A 20,265-nucleotide genomic window follows, 5' to 3' on the forward strand; every position below is an offset into this window, starting at 1 on the left:
CTCATCATTGTGGGCCTTGAGTCATTTGTTCCAGTCTTAACACGGATGTGGGTAGGGGGGTTGGGAGAGCACCCAGAAGCTGGTGGCAAGGTTACAGCCAGGCAGACAAGACACTCATATTCTGCTAAGCTGGCAAAAAAACTTGCAGAAGGGTGGGAGAAAGAGGAATGAAAGGGTTGAGAAGGAAGATGAAGTGCACTATGTTGACAAGCTAGCTGTCAACTAGCTGCACCGGCGAGCTGCATCGCAATAACTATATAACTATTGTCACATTACAAGAATTATAAAGTTTGCAGACTTAGGCTTAAAAACCAGGTTTATGTTAACATATATTCTGATAAGTTGTTGTTTCCCATAAAGCTCATTTACCTCATTTAAAGAGAGAAAAAGATTGGCAGCCTTTTGGTGCTAATTTTTACCAAACACACCAATGTTGTTCGCAAGAAGTTCAATTTGACCTGAAGACACAAGCTGGAGTTCCCTAAACTTCAGGTTCAGGTTCAGCTCTCAGACGTTTGTTTTCAGGACAGCCTTATTTCATGCAATCGTTCTAAACAGATTAAAGCATGACAATGCCAAGAATCCAATTTTACTGTGTTGTTTATTGTTGTTATCTTTGGGTGCCTTTTTGCCTTCAATTCCTTGTCATTGTGCATTCTATGTGCTTATGAATTATCTTCATGTCAAAGCATCGTATTTTTATTTTTTTTTAAACTTCTCTTTTGTTGTACACCATGATTGTGGATTTTTTATATCCAATAACTCAAATTTGTCCATACATTGTGTTGAATGGAGTTAATGTCAAAAACAGAATACGTGGAGATCGTCATTAATTTTAGTTGACAGACAGACAGACAGACAGACAGACAGACAGACAGACAGACAGACAGACAGACAGACAGACAGACAGACAGATAGATAGATAGATAGATAGATAGATAGATAGATAGATAGATAGATTCTGTATGTGTGAGATTGAGAGATTGAGAGAGAGAGAAAGAGAGAGAGAGAGAAAGAGAGAGAGAGAGAGAGAGAGAGAGAGAGAGAGAGAGAGAGAGAGAGAGAGAGAGAGAGAGAGTCTAAATCGTATTTCCTACTTTTCGGGAATTTATTTACAGTTTTGACTTGTAAAATTAGAGATAAGTTTAATTAAAGACTCTCAGAGATTTAATACTCTGCCAAATATATATTCCTTTGCATTCATCCTGTTTTCTTTTTACTTTTACAAAAGGTCAGTAATAATAGATAACAAACCGCAAACCGAGGTCCTGGTTCCGATATAGGATAATCTATTTCTAGAAAATTCCCTTGCTTTCCTATTTTTTTCTTCAATAAATTAATGACTCGGTATACGTAATCATTAAATAAAGAGTTCAGAGCAGCTGAGGCTCTTATTAAACATCTGGAGAGCATGAAGGAGTCATGTCTGAAACAAGAACTCTAGGCTGATGAACTGCAGGCCTTTCCCACACCTGGATTTAGCAGCATGCCTGAGGGCAGCCTTGGCCACTACAAAAACTCTTTATTAAAGATTAGAGAAAAAAAGCCAAACAATGATCACCATTCCTACATGGTAAACTTAAGTACAATGAATACTACAGAATCAGGCTGCTTTTCATTGACTTTTTTAAGCTGTTGTTTTCTAGAAGTTTGTCAAAAACGACCAGCTCTGAGTCATCTAACTGCCTTTTTTGATAGATAGCCAAAAAATCTTTGTTATGCACAGTAAACATTCAGCTCCATAGAAACCTTACACACGAAAAACGCAGGTAGTCGGATTTAGACATATTGACGAGGAAGCGATGAAAATTCCATGGCAAGACTTAAACTTTTGTTGCATCAGACATATATCTCAACCACCTCGCACTAATTTCAAATAGTGCTCCGTTCAATTAAAGTGATTTCATACTGGTACTCATAACAGGACACTCACGCCTCGCTATAAACACAAAAACACGCCTTGGAAGTCATCGCTCGTGGCTCACGGCACCACAAAATTTAAAGCATTTAACAATAAAAAGATAAGGAGCACTTTAAAAGATGTTAAAAGTACGCCCGTGACGTACAGTACACCATCAGAGTGATTGTCTTACTGATGCGCTGCCGGGACCCTTCGTGTCGGTCCCTGATGTATCATGACTTATAAAATTTACCAGGTTTCAAACAATGTTTAAGCATTTACCGAGCGCATCAGGACAAACGGGATAAGATAAAAAAAAAAAAAAAAAAAAAAAAAAAAACATGTCCTAAGTTGTTCTGCCATAAATCATGGCCATTTTATTGCCTCTAATAAGTTGATGCAAGGCCATTTTTCTTGTTGCCCATCATTCAAACATTTAAGGCATATTTACAAGGAACTTGTTAAAATATTTAATAATATTTAGTGCCAATTTCCGAGCGGCCTGTCAGCGACGAATTTATTTCCTTTAAGTGTTTAAAAAGGCGACAGCATGAATAACGAACTGTCAAAATTGCCTTATTTGCATAGACAGGCCATAACTCTGATACCTTGCATTTAAAAAAAAAAAGAGTTTTTTAACAAAACGAGCCATAAAACTAGTGCTTGGCGTGATTGATGGTGCACAAGTCGTCGGTAACAAGTCGCAGCAAACACAAGCAGCTCCATAGCTACAGATGCTGGCGAGATCATGGCAGCTAATAAAGGGGCATATATCTATGGCTCTGACTTATTTATCCCACACGGATGAGCACAAGATGGAACAACTCCTTTAATTAATTGTGATAAAAAGCTAATTCAGAAAGCGCAGCTCGGCGATGAAGCCCAAGTAGCCTTTTTGCTGCAAATCATCCGCGGATGTCAAATGTTTTATCCATAACTTTCTCATTTGAAGTCAGCTGTACGTGAGTCAGTTGTTGAGTTGTAGCTCCGTGTCAGGGTCGAACAATGCGCTAAAATTTTTACGACAATCTGATGGCTGAATCTTCTTAGCAAAGACTGAGATGGACCCCTCCATGACATTCAGTAGCTAGCTGAGATGTTTTCGCTTGTCCTTTGGGGTGCGCGAGTTAGAAGTGGAGCCTTTTGACCTGACAGTGGCCTGGCTGGTGTATGGAGAGAAGGGCCCCGTTGACGCTGATTGCAGGGCTATGAGTAGTCTATCCCCTGTGCCCTCTCAGCGCAACTCTAATTAATAGCCTATTCATCTTCTCCGATCTGAGCCTGTACACGGCGTAATATATGGTTAGTTTGGCGAGCAAGCTATTAAAGTGCAATAACCAAGTGCAGGCACTCAATTTGGGAGAGTAGCACCTTCTTACCATGGAGGGGAAACAATTAATTTGTTTGATGATCCTCTGCAGCCAATCGCTCGCCTGAATTTGTTAAAGGCCTCAAGACGTGCGAACAATCACGTGTCGATCTAGGGTTTTTTTATTTCTTAACATTGTCACCACAAGTTCTCTGGATGGATGTCTCCCAGGTAAAGACCTGTGCCTAACCCCTCTTCAGTAGCCTTTTCATTAATAAAAAAAAAAAAAAAAGGTTATCCTGAATGATGAACATATTTCATTTGCAATCATAGTTCTTCCACGATGAGGACTCTTTAACCGAGAAGAACAGCGAGTCAAAGTGTCCATTACGATACTTCAAAATAGATAGCACAGATTAGATTGCTGTCACATCTCTGATTTCGCTAACTGCAGTAATACCAGGAGTGTTTTTTTTTTTTTTTTTTTTGTCTGTTTCACTTAGCAGGTGCCAGTCACCTGCTGCTTGACATTGGGGCAATTTCTTTCTGTCTATATCAAATATCCTAAAGGTATATCACAGGGTGTGGCTGTTGTATGCAGAGCAAGCATGCAAAGCAAACAATTATTTAGAAATCACATCCCATAATACAGCAGGATCCCAAAAAACTCACTGGCAACGGACCAGTGAGATAATGAACACTAATGCAAACACAAAGTGGTTAAACCTAGCACGTAATTTAGTTCTCACTTAATAATTGGGTAAATTCATTCTAAAGGTAGTTTTTTCTTTTGTTTTCCTCCTGTTTTATATATATATATATTGTACTGTACTGTACTGGACAGACAGACAGACAGACAGACAGACAGACAGACAGACAGACAGACAGACAGAGATAGATAGATAGATAGATAGATAGATAGATAGATAGATAGATAGATAGATAGATAGATAGATAGATAGATAGATAGATAGATAGATAGATAGATAGATAGATTGATTGATTGATAGATTCCATTCCACATTTAGTCCCTATTTGCTGTTACAAAAACTACCACACTTTTGGAAAGATGTTTGGAGTGTGCTTAATATTTGGGCTCATTCAGCCACAAAGGTGTTAGTAAAGTCAAAAGCCTTTTGTGCAGTTCTATTTCATCCCAAATGTGTTCAATAGAGTTGAGATCAGTGCTCTGCAGCAGGCTACTCAAGATCTTCTACTCCAACCTATGTTAAGCATATCTTCATATCTTTGTGCACAGGGGCATTGTCATGCTGGAACAGGTTTGGGTCTCCTAGTTCAAGTGAAGAGGAACAATTGAAGCTTAAGGCATCAAGACATCCTTTTACGATTACGTGCCTTAAACTTTTTCAATCATTTTGGGCCAACATTTGCATCTCATACAAAACATTTTAAACCCATTATTATTACAACTAATAATTTTCTTTGTTTCTGCAGCTTAAGACACTAATTGACTAGGGCTTTTTTTTTTTTTTTGGAGGATAGCCAAGATGGAAAAATAAGTACCCTTTAAAGACCCCATTTCCAACTCCCCTTGCTCAGCTTTAATTCTCTTATTAATTAAACTTCTACCAAATCAGGGGTGTTTATTTGGAAAGAGAACACCTCTAAAACCTGCTTTAAAAAGGCACACATTACGGTAATATGTCAATTTTTTAGAAGACATTAGCCGTATGTATGACGTTACCAGATAACAACTGCAATTTTGCCAGACGCATGTCTCTGAGAACGTGTGTTCGTGACCAGCATGGGTGACACGGGGCGCGCCACAGATTTATCAGCCTGGCATGATCCACTTCATTGATCCATTCATTAACATTGCACTATCAGCCCGAGGACAATATTTGCGAATCAATGTCACGTGACATGACCTCGCACTGACTGGCCTTTTACCATTACAGCCACTAAAAAGCAGCTCTTTTAGAATATATGCAAAAAAAAAAAAAGAACAAAAATAATAGTTGCGTAGACTTTAATTTCAGAAGCCGATGATGTACAGGGCAGGAGACAGAGCTGATATTCACACAAAGCCAAACACGTCTTTCCTGTCTGTCCATACATACTGTGCTGTATAACACTGTATCACAAAACCCAAAATAGAGCAGCTAAAGAGCAGGCCATGAGCCATAAGTGTTTGGAATGTCGATTTCAAAGAGACTGACAGCAGAGGCTGTTTCAGAGTTTCTTTATCCCAATAAAACGAGCTACTTATTTCTAAAAGCAACACGGCCTCCATGGTTGAAAATAATCACCCGCTCCAGAAGGCCAAAGCTTCTCAATTCCCATCCTCCCTGATTAACATGTACACTTGTTTTTAGTTTTTTTTTGTGCTTTTTGTCACACTGGTTCTTTCTTTAACTAAAAGGACAGGTTATGTTGACAAAAAGAAAAAGTTCCCCACCCATATTTTTTCTCCACCCAAGTTAAATTCTGTATTCGGTTAAGGTGCGGCTGAAGAATAAACATCAAAAATGTTTTTTTCCTTCTCTCATTTTTCTTTTTTAATTTTCCTATAATCATCACATGACAAAGCATAATTGTCTTTGGCGTGTTCCAGGTGACATGCTACACAGAGTGCACTGTCATCACGCCAAGACTCGGTTTTTACATCTACCTCACATCAAGACAAACATGAAGCGGATTGATTTACTAGTTATCAAATAAGAAATTGTGGTTGCACCGTTTATGGGTGTAAAATAATGGCTGATCAGTATTGCTACACAAACCACCTACTGTTCAATTCCAGTCTACTTCTTGTTATTGCAGGTTTGGAAATCTATTCCTTTAGCACTTATCAAGGTTCCTCAAATTAATTTCAAGCTGATCGTGTACGAGCTGTTACTGCGAGGCAGGATCAACCAGATGGATAAGACTGAATCACCCAAGATAACTGTATTCTCACGAAAACAATGGTGTGAACACTTAAAAAATATATTTAGGAAAAAAAGAAGTATACCGCCACTATCAGTTAGAAGGTGTTGAATACCTTTCTGGAAAATAAGCTCTGATCATAGTTCTGATTCTAATTCTTTTCCTGTTTTTAATTATTATTATTGAATAGACTCATTCTAATATGCTATCGTTTCTATAGTAACAGCTGTTTGTATTGCAGATTCTCCACGTCATCCAAGAATAACAGAAGAAGTACAGATTTGACAAATGTCCTGTTCAGCAAAATCATATCAAAAATATGGTGAATTTTTTAACGTAAGAAAATGTTGATGTCATATTCATGCAAGTGGTCTCAAGTGTCAGTGCTTTGTAACAGTTTTCTAGCATGGGTAAATCTTCAGAAGAATTTTTTTGCACTTTTTGGGGTCTTTTGTACATAACAAGCAAATCAAATCAAATCAAACCTGATGCACATGATGAAATGATTTATTAATCAAATGAAAAGAATTGGCAAATGTTGACAAACTGGGACATGCTTTTATTGAAAAATGATCGACCAGAGTGACAGTAGCTGTGTTATGCATCAAGCCTCATCTCACCAACCCCTTTACAGACACAGAATTTACCAAAGCAATCACAGTGCTTTATATGCCCTCCCAGTACAACATCCTAATGCTGCTACACACAGTTCAGGGTTTCACAATACTATCAAAGACGTTAGAGAGAAGTTAGAGAGAGAGAAGAGAGCGTTACTTCAGCAAAAGCAGTATATCTCAGGGGTTATTTTTGATTATTTGTCAATACTCTTTGTTTCAGTGATTTAGAGGAAGTGTGATGGCAAACATTTACTAAGAAGAGACAGAGAAAGAGCCTGCAGCCATTCCATGCCAGAGAGAGGTGAAACAGGCCTGAAAACAAACGTCTCATTTCATTTGAGGAGAATTTCCCCTCCTAGACATTCTGCATGACAAACAGCTCCAGGGCTGCTCTCTCATTTTTTCCCTCAGTTATCTGTTTTCTGCTAACGAGACGTCACTAATATGTTCTGGTATGCCGGGTGAATGGGCAATTTGATTGGCTACAAGGAACTTAATGATGTATATCAAATGTGTAAGGACAGCTTCGATTTTTTTGCCTTTTCGGCAACTGAATGCACTTTGTTGACAAGATTTTTAGGGTGAGATTTCCATTTCAAGAAGATTTTAATCTCAAATTAGGTCTGAAGAATATTTCAGCATTGCCACCTCGTTTTTTTGCCGATCTATGAGCTTTCTGCTTGTGCATATTTTTCTTCAGTTAGTTAAATTGCAAGGACATGCACACAAGCACAACAGAGGCGGTATAATTAAAAACAAAAAAAAAAATGTTTTCTTGCCTCTTAACGCAAACACATGCCTGATTGTATACCTGTGTTCCTTTTAACTAATTAAAACAGCAAATCAAATACTGTAAGTTGACGTTTACTTAAGCCCGCAAGACAGTCGAGATGCAGATTGTGTTTTATTGTTCCTCTCTGAGAAAAAAAACAAAAACAGTGCCGTATTCTGACTTAATTTGCACCAGTGTGTCTTCCTGAGAACAGTCTGCAGTCGTCTTTAAACGGCTCCATTTAAAATGCAATTTGATTAGCTGCCAAATTGCTACCAAGTCTGTGCCGCTGCAGTGCCGGGGTGGGGCTAAAAATTTAATTAGCATTTTGACATAAAAGAGAGATCTTTGTCATGTTTTGCATGATGCATCCCAAAATGACCAGCGCTTTCAAAGCCCTTTTGCTCTTGTGAGTTATAAATCGATCTGAAGGGGGCTAACAAAAAAAAAAGTGGAGGAAATTATTTTTAAAAAATTAAAAAGAACTAAAGAAAGAAAAGAAAACCAAGCCGGAGGCACAGAAAGGTCCTTAGTGGCATGGCAAACCCAGAGGACTTTACATGTTTTAAATAATCCAAAACTTCTTTAATCACAGTTTAGAAAATTGGCTCGTACTACAGTAAGGGGACGGCCACAACGTCCCACAGCCATTAATGAGATTCGCCCAGGATTTCCCCTTAAAATATTTATGTCGTCCCAAGGCACAGCAATATTGTCCTAGAACGAGGACATAAGAGCTGAGGAGGTGTGCTGAAGTTCTCCTAATCAATTTGCTAATTATTATAGGAGAAGAGAGGAATCCCTTCTGGCAGACTGGATTCTAACAAATGCTGAAAATTTTATTTACTCAGTGTGCCAAGTGGAATTCTGAAGTGGAATTAGCGCAGAATGCTGATTGGGAAAGGCTATGCAGAGGCAGTGGTCTTCTTTGAAGGGGACTAAACAAATGCAGTGTCCAGAGGGAACACAACAGAGCATCCATGCGTCTAACTCTACTGCTCTATTAGAAAAAAAAAGCTTTTCATCCAGCATCCTAGCGTGTACTTCGGTGTGTCTTTCCTGGAAAAACCCCTAAAGACTTAGATGGTTTCTTTTTCATAAAACAGAAAGCTTGGGTCATTAACTATCCAAAGAACCATAAAGACATGAGTGTAGTACTGAGTGCCTTTAAAGGGCCTTTAAAGTAAACCTGAAATCAAACATATGGCTGTTTGGTTATTGTTAATGTCAGTGAAAATAAGTCTCAGTCTGTCTGTGACTAACATGAGGTTTTCATAAAAGTTTCATACCGCAACACCAGAACATGGAGGTGTTTCTGATTTGCATATTCATGTAGATAAATGCATATTCATAAACCATGGCATTTTAATAAGGGTGAAGGTGTAAAATTGTTCCTGGGCCATTTTTAGTCCGTTCTTGGGCATTAAAAACACAATAAACAATTTAATATTAGCATTGATTATTTTAATGCGTTAAAATGAAATGTTAAGGAGTGTGTTAAAATCCAAATGAATTAATAACCAAATGTAGTATGTGGGAAGAGAAGAGAAGAGAAGAGAAGAGAAGAGAAGAGAAGAGAAGAGAAGAGAAGAGAAGAGAAGAGAAGAGAAGAGAAGAGAAGAGAATTCTGTTAAAAAAAAATTATAAAAAAAATAGGAGAAAAGGTGAGATGCCCAGGAAGCAAAGAAAGAAAGAAAGAAAGAAAGAAAGAAAGAAAGAAAGAAAGAAAGAAAGAAAGAAAGAAAGAAAGAAAGAAAGAAAGAAAGAAAGAAAGAAAGAAAGAAAGAAAGAAAGAAAGAAAGAAAGAAAGAAAGAATATAAATTAGAAAAGTCAGAATACTGTAATGAGTGTCAGGCTCATGCTGTGTGTGTGTGTGTGTGTGTGTGTGTGTGTGTGTGTGTGTGTGTGTGTGTGTGTGTGTGTGTGTGTGTGTAGAAAGCAAGAGTAGCTGTAATAGTAGTAGTAATTGGCAGTGTGTGTGTGTGTGTGTGTTTGTGTGTGTGTGTGTGTAAGAGTGTGTGGAGAGAGAGAGAGAGAGAGAGTAGAGAGAGAGAGAGAGAGAGAGAGAGAGAGAGAGAGAGAGAGAGAGAGAGAGAGAGAGAGAGAGAGAGAGAGAGAAAGCGTGATGGCTCGGCTGCACTGTGAGTCCGAGCGCTTGGCCCCTTCGCTGCACTGGAGGCCAAACTCAACACTGAGCCTGTCAGCCACAGCGGCCTGCCTGCTCCTACAGGTTCAGGGGAAGAGCAGCCCCTTTCCCTGACCTGCGCCGTGGCCGCGGCCCTCACGCCCTGCCTGTCACACCCCACCGTATGTCACCTACCACACCGGCATCAATTACCATAAAATAAACACTCAGCGCAACACCACGCAGCCTGTGATACACAACAGACTGATAGGAGGGAATACTCTACTTTACAGCACAGTCTCAGAAGTCTGACAGCTGCTCAGGAAAAATGTTTGAACATTCTCACAGGAAGTGCGATTTACTGAGAGTAAAGCGCTAACCAGAAACATGGGATTGAATTCTAGTTTTCAGGACTTCTCTCTAAAATCACAGTCTCACAGAACGGGTTCTCATCGGCAGAACATAGTCCACTTACTGCCCCTAGTGGAGCACAAGTGCACTTGGAATAAGTAACAGATTTAAAAGTAAAAACATTCTAAAGAACTAAAACATTTTGTCTATTTGGTTTGGCTTTATTTTCTTTATGTTTATCTTTGAGTTATTTAACTGTAAAAAGACCAATGGCTCTGGTTATCGGCTTTTTTTTTTTTTACATCCTAACTGTCTCCGTATGTATAAATATTAAAACAATATTGTATTTTTTATGTTTTAAGAATTCATATTACTCTGTAATGATCACTTTTATTCACATACATTACTTTATTAAGAACAACTGTACACCTGCAGGTTTAGACATCAGTCAGTGAATAATAATCATGCAGATACAGGTAAAAAAGCTTCAGCTAATTGCTCACATAAATGAAGAAAACCAGATGGGCTGGTTCAAGTATTTCCAAAACTATTCATCTAAAGGAGATTTTCACACACAACTGTCTGTAAAGTTTATACAGGATGGCGCAAAAAGAATAAAAAAATATCCTGCGAGTGTCAGTCTTGTTGTCGGGAATGTTTTATTGATGACAGGTTGGAAAAAACATGACCCTCTCTGTCCCTCTGATTACATTTATCGCATTTGGAAGATGCCCGTGTTAAGGGGCCCATGAGCGGCAGGTTGGTGTGGATGGGATTTGAACTCAAAACCTTCGAATCTAAAGGACAATGCCTTAAGCGTTAAGCCACCACCTCCTTCACCTTACGAACACCCTTGTGGCTGAACAAGCACAAATGTCCACAAAGACTCTCCAAAATGGTCACATGTCAGATTTTAGCTGGTGTACAATACCCTGTAAACGTGGCTTTAAAAAAATATTTTCCAACACACTCTATTTTGTCAACTGACTTCTGATGCAAATCGACATCACACTTCCACCTGCTTTCGAGCGCTGCTTATCCTGCACAAGAGCATGCTCGCCAACCCAAAACGGAGGACTTAAAAGAGGCAATTAAGCGATATCACACACAGCTCGTTTAGCAGACCGCGGCACAGATGAATCAAAGGCTAAACAAACCCCACTGGGCCTTCAAGACAAAAACAACAAAAAGAAAAAAAGAAGAGCCCGTTGCTGTGACATTTTGTTCCTCTCACCTCAACGCACGCCAGTCACAATGGACTGCTTTGTGCAGGTTCTGGGCTCTGATCACCATGGCGATGGGTCTGTGCCACCCGGCTCGTCCCCTGTGGGGGCACGGCTGCATGTTGCCATCCTGAGCCAAGCCAGGAAATACGGCGGGGGAGAAAAGATGCTCCTACAGGTGCCTGCCATGATGTAATCTTACTAACCTGCACAAGTCCCAGAGGCTCATCTCCAAAGCTTCCTCAACACTTTCCATCTGAGAGCCGGAAAAATAACAGCGCCACAAACACAGGGTGGAGGGAGGTGGCGGGCGGTTAGTTCGGTGTTTCACTTATAACCTCTGAAAGGGCAAAAAATAGAACAAATGGCCTGTGCTGAAGGCTCTGAACATCTGTTTGGATGTAAATCATCTTTACAGTGACACACAGACACAGACATGGCATGACTATGAACCAGACAAAGGGCAGCTCCTTTTCTGAGCTCTGCCTCGATTGGCGCATTTTGTTTGCCGTGGTGCATAATTGTGTATTATTCAGCTGTGGACTGATTAGAAATGCAGCAGAGTGTATGCACTACATCACTATACACTTCTCAAACGCGGGTCGCCTCAAAACACTAAATCAGCCGAGCTTCCAAAATGCACAGACTAAAAAAAATAGGAATATAACACACAGCATAAAGTGTAACCTGACACGGTGGTGAGAGTAATGTAGTGTTTGTGAGAGGAAAATCAACTTTTCTCAAGAGGGGAGTAAAAAAAAAAAAAAAAAAAAAGGACGCAACACAAAGAGACAAATATCAGTAATACAAATGTGCCACTGTAAATGATTTGTCACTGTATATGTGTCCACGTGCTCTAAATCCCTCTCAACTAGTCAACCTCCTCAGCGTGATAATTCACTAAACTCACTCGTAAGCTAAACACAGCTTTCCTCATGCAATCACTTAATCTTCTCGCAATTGTAATAAATACCTGGCAGTCTAAACAAGTGTGCGCCCCGGTACCTGTTTACCGTTCACTCCTGCTCTGCTAACGCAAACAGCCTCCCATTTCCTTCCCTAGTGCATGCTTTATATTGGAAAAAAAAAGAGGGGGACAAAGATAAGTTCAAATAAGAAATGAATCTATTACGAGGATGGGGGCTTTGAAATCATCTTACTAATATTTTCCGATTGAGGCAGCAGCTTGCCGTCGGAGTGCGAGCTCAGTATTTTACAGCGTGTTTAATTTTCTGTCTCTCCAGATTTACAGAAAGAGTCGCTTCATTTCGGACGCCAGAGTTTCTGCAAATTCCCTGCGCAGGAGAATGGGCGTATGTGTCCGTGTCCCCGCTAACCTTGGCCAGTGTTAGGATTACCTTGCATTTACACTCAGTGCTCCTTCTTTCCTTAAGACTTATTAAGAATGATAATGAGCTCGAAAAGGGGCAGCATGTCCCTTTCTCTGTCTCGTTAGCCTGGTCTCCTCTCCTTTCCTCCCTCCCCTCCTGTCTCTCTCTCTCTCTCTCTCTCTCTCTCTCTCTCTCTCTCTCTCTGTCTGTCACTCCCTTCTTCCATCCACTCCCCCCTCCCTCTCTCTGTCTCACACACACACACTCTATCTCTTTCTCGTATTGAAAGGGCCTTGGACAAATTACCAAAATGGGCATTTTTATCTATGAAGCGAAGGCTTAAATCGATACTTATTTCATGCCTTCAAAATCAACCCTATATTACTGTTGTCGCTGTGATTTGTTTATTTTGCTCAAGATCCCCCAGTTGCTGGCTTTCGGTCAAGGGGAAGCGCTCGGAACGCAATTCACCTTGAACCTCAATTATATTGGATTTCTCCACTGGTTGATCAAGCATGCAAAGAGGACATTTCCCCTGCACTAAAATAAAAATAATAACGATGATTAAACAAACACGAGGCCCCGGCGTGCTCCTGCGTCAAGAGCAGTAGATTTTACACACGCCGCAATGGTGTGAATACAGATACCAAATCATTGCATTGTTTTACAAAGTAGAGGTATGAAAAAGCAATTACACTACATCTCGACTTGTGTCAGGTATAGTGCGAAATTATGAGCGTATATGTGCGGCGCAACGGCCGAAGGTCAGATAAAAAGGACAAAAAAACAAAACAAAAAACTAAACATCCCCTAAGCCGTAAAAGTCGACTGCCAGAGCGGAAAAGGATGTATATAATCTATACTGACAAGCAACAAAGGTGTTATTTAATCTGGGACTCGATACAGATTTCATAAAACTGGACACGATACCTGAGATGTCAGACATTCTTACAGTATTATCTGCTGTATAATACTGTCAGGTTCTTGTGTTGGATTCCTGTACTATCTAACAATGTCTATTCCTGTACTATCTAAAAAAGAAAAAAAAAAAGAAATTAACCATTTCAAGAACTGGCAATTCCATCTGTTAAAATGAATGGCATGGTTTTATCGTTTGTGTGTTTATTCCAAATATATATAGAATAGAATAGAATAGAATAGAATAAATAAATAAATAAATAAATAAATAAATAAATAAATAAATAAATAAATAAATATCTATCTATCTATCTATCTATCTATCTATCTATCTATCTATCTATCTATCTATCTATCTATCTATCTATCTATCTATCTATCTATCTATCTATATCTATATATATATGTATGTATGTATATATATATATATATATATATATATATATATATATATATATATATATATATATATATATATATATATATAAAATGTCTGTGTTATATGAGATATATTCACAGTTTGCTTCCAGATACCCTGAGATGTCATTTATATTCAATTTCATAATTGACAGCAAGGCCCTGCATCCTCCTGATTCAGGTACAAAGGGAGGGAGAGGAGGAAGGCAGGAGGAAGTGTCACAGGAAGAAAATAAGTGACAGATGGGCATGACAGTGCTTCATCAACACGGAGACAGCTGAGCACCTGTACAAGTGCTCGGGCCAGTGTGAGATGGCTGGCTGTCCAGATGGAAGCACACCTTCAGACACGAGCCACATACCGCTACATTCCACAGCCACACACTGCCACCACTGCTGTACGAATGCCACACACTAATCAACTGTTACATACTGCCTGTCGATAATCACCCAGAGAAAGGCAACACTGACTTGCTCAGTGGCGGAATTTCACTAATAGACCTGAATTCTGTCCAAACACGTGTTTTGGTCGTAATGCCCATGTAGAATTCATGCTTTATGACAGTGGGAAAGGATCGCAGAGCCCCAGACGCATGACAGCAGTGCACAAGCACAAACACGCATCGTGCTGCGTCTCTGTTTCATTTACAAACAAATAAAATTAGGCATATTGCTTATAAAGCACAAAAGACATTCAGAAGAAATCCATTAAAAAAAGAACAATTTATACATGATTGAAAATATGATTTGTCTTTACCTTCACCTTGATACCACAGGCATTTTAAATATGAGATGGCTTTCCCCGAATGATTGGTTTACTGAAAGCACAGAGAGAGAGAGAGAGAGAGAGAGAGAGAGAGAGAGAGAGAGTAATTAATTACTTATGTGAGCCATTGCATGAGAAAGACAATAAACCTGCCTGGTCACCATGGATATGACATATTTGCTCTGAAAACAACACAATAATTAGCAAAGAAGAAAGATCCGGAGAGAATAAGCACACCCCAGGGTTTAAAGAGCCCGTGATCTTTTCTGACTCTTGGTTGTCTTTAACTTGTGGCCCATTTTGACCACAAAAAAACATATAGATTGCTCATATTTAGCAAGCGCTTGTGGTATGAATATTAGTTATGTAGTTAAAGGGTTATATAAAGGTTTAAAGAATGAACAAAGCAGCAAATAATACATGTAATGTATTTTGTGAAAAGATAGATAGATAGATAGATAGATAGATAGATAGATAGATAGATAGATAGATAGATAGATAGATAGATAGATAGATAGATAGATAGATAGATAGACAGACACAGACAGACAGACAGACAGACAGACAGACAGACAGACAGACAGACAGATAGACAGATAGATAGATAGATAGATAGATAGATAGATAGATAGATAGATACTTTCAGTTATTTAATAAATTATATGTGTGTGTGTTTGTGTGTGTGTGTGTTTGTGTGTGTGTGTGTGTGTGTGTGTGTGTGTGTGTGTGTGTGTGTGTGTGTGTGTGTGTGTGTGTGTGTGTGTGTCATATCAGTCAATTCTTTCATCAGCATAGGAGCCACTGCTCTTCATATATGAAGTGTTAAAGCTGAACATTAGAAGCAGGCTATTTCTGATGATAAGAAATTAGATTTCATCCCACTACTGTACTAAAGTGTGTGTGTGTGTGTGTGTGTGTGTGTGTGTGTGTGTGTGTGTGTGTGTGAGAAAACAGCCTAGCGAGCTAACTTTAGTAACCTAAGCTGGAGTACTAGGCTATTTAGACACTGTGTGTGTGTTTGTGTGTTTGTGAGTGTGTGTAGCCGTGCGCGCGATTTGAGACGCTCAGTATCCGCCTGCACGCGCAAACATGACATACTAGACCGGAACAGAATGTAAACTTAGAGAAAAAAAAGTGCGATTTTGATGTATAAGGTACATGCAGTTCGCTAAAGCTCGCTCCAGTCGTATGTCGAGAATACACACGAATTTATCCTTAAACAAGTGCCGCCAAGTGTCACGAGTCCGCAGCTGTCAGCGCGCGCCGGGAGATCCGCACACTTTCAGCGCTTTTCCTCCAGCGCGCGCTGAGCGTCAACTCCGTCTCGCGCGAACACTGAAACCTGCAACGTTCAGCTCCTGCGTTATAAGACACCATTATTTCTAAAGCGGTTGTGTTTAATGCGCATTTGCAAGCTTTTCCTTATATTTTACTGTTCTTTTTTTTTTCTTTTTTTATTGCATGCGAAACTTCTTTCTTCTTTTCCCGTGCACTCACTTTCATTTCGCGCTGCATCACCTGCTGTTCCGTTCAAGTTCGCTGCTTCCATTTATATTATTTTTCAAATAGAAAATAAACGCACGCCCCAATATAACTAATATAAACGCAAAACCGAAAAGTGTCAGTATGTGATGCAATGCACAAGTTGGACCAGGCACGTGCTTTAAGAGCGCGCAGTCATGCAGAACTTAGTTTGGCAAATGCTCACTCTTTATGCATAAAGTAAAAAAACGATACAAACAATACTAATGCATGCAGTTAACAATGCAAGCTCAGCAATGCATGCAGATCATAGTCTATAAGATCATCAGGAGAAACAGGGATTTCACTGCGTGCATGGAATTAACTTCCAGCTCCCAAAAGCCGACAGGTTCAAAGTGACTTCTGTGTGTGCGCGCGTGCGTGCGAGAGAGAGAGACTTATAGTATAATGAGAGCCGGTCTCCGTGTGATCGTGCATAAACACTTAAGCGCAATAATAACTAAAGAACAATCTACATCTCTTGCATTAAAGCATGTGATCACCTGGTAATATTAAAGTTTATAGATCTCGACCACGTTTTTTAGCAAAAAGAAAAAAGGAGGAGAAGAAGAAGAAGATGAAGAAGAAGAAGTAATCAGAACAGTTAGTCGATGGTCGGAAATAAAAGTCTTACCTGTGGACAAGACTTCACTCGCGCTTTCGTTGACTTTCCAACTTAGGGAGAAATGTGGGGAGGAAAAAAAAAAAGGTGGACGCCAAGGGAGCATGCGTGATCAAAGTTGCCTCTTTTTTTTTTTTCTTGTGTTGTGTTATTATAGCATTTTCCTATTTCTAGCAGAAGGGCGAGTGGGCAGGAAGATGTGCCCTGGATAGAGAACTGGGAAGCGGAGTCATTAATTGAATTTCACAGCGCGCGCCTGCGAGGCAGAAAAGCCGGAACGGATTCATGTGCACTGACCCGGGGCCTTAACCTACACATGGTACAAGGGTGTGTCCCAAACCTCAGTGCAACTAACGGCCTCTGAGACAGCTTTAAGAATGCCTGCACTCAATGCTCTGTTTTTATGGATGGTTTACCGATTACTATTACATGGCACAATGCTGCTGAACTTCAGTAGATGTTGATTCATTTTCTTTATACCATGGTCTGTCTGTATACTCGATTGAGAACTTGAAATCAAATTACCTGTATATAAAGTAATTACTAAACAATTACAGACAATCAGTCTAATACAGTACATTACATCATTTTAATTCCACGTTGCATCAGGTTGTTTTTTGCCTCTACATCGTGCATTAAAGTCGTGTAAGTGCAGTAGTAAATTATCCCTAAATTATACCCTAGCTTATACCATAACTTATACCACAGCATTAGTGAATGCCAAGATCTAAATGGTCAGAAATTTTATATTTTCACTGAACAGCATGGTTTGGGTGGCTCTAGCATGAAGCTATAATTATATATTTACATATTTAAATTAAATATTAATGCGTTTTGTCTAAATACGGTATTGTTTCTATGTGAACTTCTCATTCACAAAGACTTGATAATTTATTAGTTGATTGCCGACCATCGTTGGCCAGTGTTAATTTTTTTCTAATAACAGCACCCCATGTATATTTTTACTTCTTCTTTGTACAATCATCATGACATGCAAATGTTTAGAGGAAGACAGCACCAAATTGTAATTGTATGCCCCCATGTTGTATGCTACATTATATTGGTGCCAGATAATTGGTAGTGCTGTTCTCATTATGCAACTATATACATTTTTAGTAATTCCCATAGTTCACTATAAATCAACTGTAAAAAAAAAATAAGCACACTATAGTATATTATAGTATAGTATAGTATAGTATAGTATAGTATAGTATAGTGTATATAACCCAACACACTGTAGTATAGTATAGTATAGTATAGTGTAGTATAGTGTAGTACAGTGTATATAACCCAACACACTAGTATTGTATAGTATAGTATAGTATAGTATAGTATAGTATAGTATAGTATAGTATAGTATAGTGTATATAACCCAACACACTCTAGTATAGTATAGTATAGTATAGTATAGTATAGTATAGTATAGTATAGTATAGTATAGTATAGTATAGTGTAGTATAGTGTAGTACAGTGTATATAACCCAACATACTATAGTATAGTATAGTATAGTATAGTATAGTATAGTATAGTATAGTATAGTATAGTGTATATAACCCAACACACTCTAGTATAGTATAGTATAGAATAGTATAGTATAGTACAGTGTATATAACCCAACATACTCTAGTATAGTATAGTATAGTATAGTATAGTATAGTATAGTATAGTATAGTATAGTATAGTATAGTATAGTACAGTGTATATAACCCAACATACTCTAGTATTGTATAGTATAGTATAGTATTGTATAGTATTGTATAGTATAGTGTATATAACCCAACACACTATAGTAGAGTATAGTATAGTATAGTATAGTATAGTATAGTATAGTATAGTATAGTATAGTGTATATAACCCAACACACGCTAGTATATTTTAGTATAGTATAGTATAGTATAGTATAGTATAGTATAGTATAGTATAGTATAGTATAGTAAAGTATATTATAGTGTATATAACCCAACACACTATAGTATAGTATAATATAGTATAGTATAGTGTATATAACCCAACATACTACAGTATGGTATAGTATAGTATAGTATAGTATAGTATAGTATAGTATAGTATAGTATAGTATAGTATAGTATAGTGTATATAACCCAACACACTATAGTATAGTATAGTATAGTATAGTATAGTATAGTATAGTATAGTATAGTATAGTACAGTATAGTGTATATAACCCAACACACTATAGTATAGTATAGTATAGTATAGTGTATATAACCCAACACACTATAGAATAGTATAGTATAGTATAGTATAGTATAGTATAGTATAGTATAGTGTATATAACCCAACACACTATAGTATAGTATAGTATTGTATTGTATAGTATAGTATAGTATAGTATAGTATAGTATAGTATAGTATAGTATAGTATAGTATAGTACAGTGTATATAACCCAACACACTATAGTATAGTATAGTATAGTATAGTATAGTATAGTATAGTATAGTATAGTATAGTATAGTATAGTGTAGTATAGTATAGTGTATATAACCCAACACACTATAGTATAGTATTGTATAGTATAGTATAGTATAGTACAGTGTATATAACCCAACACACTATAGTATAGTATAGTATAGTATAGTATAGTATAGTATAGTATAGTATAGTATAGTATAGTATAGTGTATATAACCCAACACACTATAGTATAGTATAGTATTGTATAGTATAGTATAGTATAGTATAGTATAGTATAGTATAGTATAGTACAGTGTATATAACCCAACACACTATAGTATAGTATAGTATAGTATAGTATAGTATAGTATAGTATAGTATAGTATAGTATAGTATAGTATAGTGTATATAACCCAACACACTATAGTATAGTATAGTATAGTATAGTATAGTATAGTATAGTATAGTATAGTATAGTATAGTATAGTATAGTGTATATAACCCAACACACGATATTATAGAATAGTATAGTGTAGTATATATAGATTAATAAATACAAATTTTAGCTGCAGAACCTTTGTGCTACACATGCTAAACTAAAACTAAATATAGGGTGTTCTATTTTGTTATGAAAGACTATATTTAAACTATTGTTAAATAAAAAATCCTAAAAATTGAGCAATGAAAATGATAAGTAAATCAAAACTGAATTTCCTGTTGTGTTCACCTGCGAAAACTAAGTGTAAACAGTTTCCTAGATGGCTGCTTCATTTAATTAAGTTGTTATAAACTAATCTGTAACAGGTGTAGAATATGCTGACATTTGTTATAATGCATATTATCTAGCTGGCTTTCTGTGTCTGAAGAGGACATGAAGGTATTTTCATGTTGCATAATCATGTGTATTTATAGATCCTGCATATGTATTTTTATAGGCATTTCTAATGAGAGTTAAGGTGTAGCTATTTTTGGTGGTTAATTGGTTACTACAATATATTAAAAAAAAAATTTAATCATTTTTAATAGCTTCAGTTGATGTAACAGACTTGTTAAAAAGAAACGTCTGTTTAGGACAGAAACAACAGAC

The 20,265-nt window shown here is 37.7% G+C and overlaps 1 protein-coding gene across 3 annotated transcripts in view; it reads right to left on the reverse strand.

Annotated features, from left to right (window-relative positions):
- casz1 (castor zinc finger 1) overlaps nucleotides 1–17,926 on the reverse strand; it is a 203,129-nt gene extending 185,203 nt beyond the window's left edge. For 2 of the 3 annotated variants that reach the window (XM_083569692.1, XM_083569700.1), the window contains exon 1: nucleotides 14,611–14,741. The gene's annotated coding sequence lies outside the window, so the exon portion shown is untranslated. Of the gene's footprint in view, nucleotides 1–14,610; nucleotides 14,742–16,774 lie in introns of those variants that run through there. The other variant, XM_083569696.1, reaches the window with a different exon arrangement.
- Between the last annotated feature and the right edge of the window lie 2,339 nt (nucleotides 17,927–20,265).

Source organism: Silurus aristotelis (genome assembly GCF_946808225.1).
Source record: "Silurus aristotelis genome assembly, chromosome: 19".
Classification (NCBI taxonomy): domain Eukaryota; kingdom Metazoa; phylum Chordata; class Actinopteri; order Siluriformes; family Siluridae; genus Silurus; species Silurus aristotelis.